This window comes from Ipomoea nil, unplaced genomic scaffold (assembly GCF_001879475.1).
Source record: "Ipomoea nil cultivar Tokyo-kokei standard unplaced genomic scaffold, Asagao_1.1 scaffold3172, whole genome shotgun sequence".
Lineage (NCBI taxonomy): Eukaryota > Viridiplantae > Streptophyta > Magnoliopsida > Solanales > Convolvulaceae > Ipomoea > Ipomoea nil.
Window position 1 is genome coordinate 1,901,309 of NW_017619600.1, and position 3,899 is coordinate 1,905,207.

A 3,899-nucleotide genomic window follows, 5' to 3' on the forward strand; every position below is an offset into this window, starting at 1 on the left:
CTTTCAAAACAAATTGTTTTATCCCTAAACTTAAATAAATTGTTTTATGACCCATGATTTACTACCCAAAAATCTATCTGAGACAAGTCTGCCAAAATCTTCGTATAACTATTGTATAACTATTCTATGTTTAAGTCCAAATGATTCTAATTTCATAAGTCCAAGATATTTTTCTTGAGCCCAAATTATTCATAGCCCAATTATTTTTATTTATCTATTTAGCCCAACATCTTTTATGGCCCAATCCTATAATAAAACCCTATTATAAATAAATTTATATTATATATATAATTATATATATAGATATTTATGCTTACTCTTCCCCAAAATAATCAGAGTTACAGTTTCTCTCGTTGCTTTCTTTCCTCTCACCGACATCGCACTCCCTCTCGTTGATCAACAGCAGATCGGCGACAAACATAGATCCGGTGCTTCTCGTTGACGGTGGCCGTGTTAAAGCTCCGGAGATGAACAACGAGCAGCCCAGCGACGGTGATCTCTAGAGGTGACGAGACAGTGGGCCAGCGAGGCAGTGGGCGGTACGGCAGTGACCGATGTGTCCTCCTCTGGCGAGTTCAGGCAGATCGGCAGCTGTCCTTTGTTCTTCTTCGGTGAGGCTTCTTGATGAGGTTCTCTATTGATGTGATTAGCCTAAGAGTGAGCTTAGGATTGGATGCGTTTAGCTTTTGGAGCTTAGCTTGAGGTAAGTTTCTATGTCCGTTTAAATTACTTTGCCCTATTAAATGTGCTATTTATTTGATTTGTGTACTTAAATTATTTTGAGAATGTGTTCTAGTTTCAAAATGTGATAAATAGCAAAATATGGTTATTTTGGTGTTGACTTGTGATTTATATGGGTTGAAACTATATATTTTTGAAAGGTGTATAATCTATGGTGTGCCTAAATGTTTTGTGTTGAAACCCAATTATAATTGGGATTGATTTGAGTATTGGAAAACTTATAATTTTGTGATATATACACATATTTATATTGCTATAGAGTTCGACTAAACTCATACTTTGAGAAATATTGATTGAAAACCTAAGTATATTGAAATGAGTGAAACTATCTTTATATTGGAGGATATGGATTTATATTTATTTTTGTAGGACTATCTATTTGGAGGAAATGTGTAAATTAGAGAAAATGTATTATTTTGCATACTATTATATTCTTTTTGGAGGATATATAAAAATGTATCTATTTTCGGAGGATATGGGGATATGATGTATGGTTGTGGAATGGTGGACTTCGGTCCTATGTGGGCTCTGGCCCTATTTTGATGAGAAGGTATCTGGTAGAAAACATCCTGGATACCTATTATATGTGGAGTAGCCTAGTAGAAAGTATCCTGGGCTACTTGGACTAGTTACTACTCTTTTGGATGGGGGAAGCCCATTAGAGGGTGTGCACACTTAAGGTTTTAGTCCTTTATCCCACGAAAGGGACAAACTTGTGGAGTGGTCGGTAGAGTGGATTACCGTGTCACTGGGGCTTAGTTGATCTAAGACCCTTCGCCCCTTTCACCTTATATATATGAGAGTATATGGACATGTGAAATCTCGTGAGTGATGGTTATAATATTCCTCCAATATGTATATGTGATACTTGGAAAAATGATTTGAGAAATATGATTTGAATTCCTCCCTACCTATGATTATTGTTATATATATGTTTATGAGAGGCTTATGAGAAAGTCTATACTAAAAAGGATTATTTGAGAAAATCTATGTCTTGAGATGAGCACTTGATGAGTAAATTGTATGTTGCTATGAGTTCCTCCATAACTATATTATGTATACCTTGAAAATGCTTATGAGAGATGATGGTTTATACAAATGATTATTGTATTGTAAAGTATTATGTGAGAAATCTTACTTTGAATCCTCTACAATATGTTTATTTTGAAAATGAGAAAGAATGATTATGTATTAGTTATACCATTTTGGGAAGTGCTAAGTATTATTATTTTGGATCTCTATTAACTTGTATGAAATGTAGTGTTTTTCTGACTAGAGTGTGTATGGCGTTGGTGCCTAACCTACTTTCGAGAAAACTATTTTGAGAAAGGATATAATACCTATTTTTGGGTGCGAGTCAAGAATATTTTTTACTGTAGTTATGTACCTATATATTCACTTGACTAAATGTTTTCTAAATGGTGATATATTCAAGTCTCAAAATTTATTTACAAAGTATAACTATTTTCGAATTATAAATGTATTTATTTTACATGGCGGAGTAGAGCTTACTTAGCATTTTATGCTAATTCTGTTGTTTGTGTTTTTTCCTAAATCTTTTGTTTTCAGGAGATGAAATTAGTGGCTTGCTTTGAGAGCGCGGCGTAGAGTTTGTATGCCTTGTAATAGAATTTGTATCCGAGAATTGCTTATGGTATAGTTGAATGGATTAGAACCTAGACTGTTTTATAGTTAGTTGTAATCGGATTATTCAACCTTGTATTTGGATTGTAGATAGAAATATTGTAGCCTGTGCATTTGGGTTTAGAATAACCCAAGTGTGGCATAACACCCTGTGTTGTTGGTTTAGCTTCCGCATATTTTGAGAAATATTTTCCTTTAATTCTTTAGTTTATGTACTTAAAATTTGGGGGTGTTACAACAGGCTTCCTCGAGTTTTTTGGCCCTACACATCGCCTGGCGCGTCCAGTTCGGTCGGTCATCGTACCCGAGGCCCATGTGGACCGCAGCCCAAGAGGTGAATCACTGACCGCAGCCAGAAGGATGAACCGCAGCTCATAGTCAATCAATTTGGCCTTCAGCCAACTTCTGAACCTCAGCTCAGGAACCAACAATTCGGCCTTCAGCCAACTTTCGAACCGCAACTCGGGAACAATCAATTCGTCCTTCAGTCAACTTCCGAACCGCAGCTCGGGAATGCCCAATTTGATTGCAACCAAATTGGGGGATCATGCATCACATAACACATAGTAGCACGTGGGGAAGACATATTAATAAACTTACGTTTGATCATTCACATACTAAGAATAGTCCTAAGGGGTTCATACCACTTCCACCTAGGTCAACGGGTTATCGATTCTACTAGTATGCAATTACTAAGACTCTTTCATCCTACGAAAACGGTACCCGAAATATCAAACTAGACTCGAGCACGACAAACGGGGTCCGTTGGGACACCACGGGAGAGTAGGGAACATCAAACTGGGAAGCCGAAGACCCGGGGTGGGTATGGACCAGCGGGTAGCCGGTGAGTGGGGGTCACCCGCCGGAGATCATCGCCCGGGCAGCGGGTTGCCGGCGGGCAGGCGTCTGCCCGGCGGCTGCCCGCTGCCTGGCGGTGATCTTCGGGCAGCGGGTTCCCCTACCCCTACCTACCCCCCACTGACTCTTTTATCACAAATTTGTCCCGGGATCCCTTGTGGAACCCGAAACCATGCTTAGACACTTTTAAACGCAATTAACGACACCACGTAGGCAATTAATGGATCAAAAGCAAGAATCACGTAGAACTCATCCTATTACGACTTCTAAACATAAACAACACCCGAACATGCGAATTCCCACCCAAAAATATATCAAGAACATTACAACACAAATTCCCAATCCAGCCTAGGGCTCTAATCCCACCCAAATCATTAAAATCATATTTTATCTTTAACATCAAGAAATATCAAGATTTGTCAAGAATCATCACGTTAATATCAAGAACCTCTTTTCAACCTCAAGATCATCAAGAACACACATAAATCATCTTATCAATCCTCAAGATTATATCACAAATAACATAGAGGAATTCATCAAGACACAAGCATATAGAAGGAGTCAAGGAAGGAGATTATAGCGAAGAAAATAGGTTTTGTTGAGAAATGGGTTACCTCTTAGCCTTAATTAATCCTCCCTTGGCTATTAAGGGTCTT

The 3,899-nt window shown here is 38.2% G+C and overlaps 1 long non-coding RNA gene across 1 annotated transcript; it reads left to right on the forward strand.

The window, feature by feature from the left end:
- The first annotated feature begins 318 nt into the window (after positions 1-318).
- On the forward strand, positions 319-2,591 carry LOC109168078. The gene is made up of 2 exons (XR_002051964.1): positions 319-703; positions 2,311-2,591. It is a non-coding gene; the product is annotated as an uncharacterized LOC109168078 (long non-coding RNA).
- Positions 2,592-3,899: the final 1,308 nt, after the last annotated feature.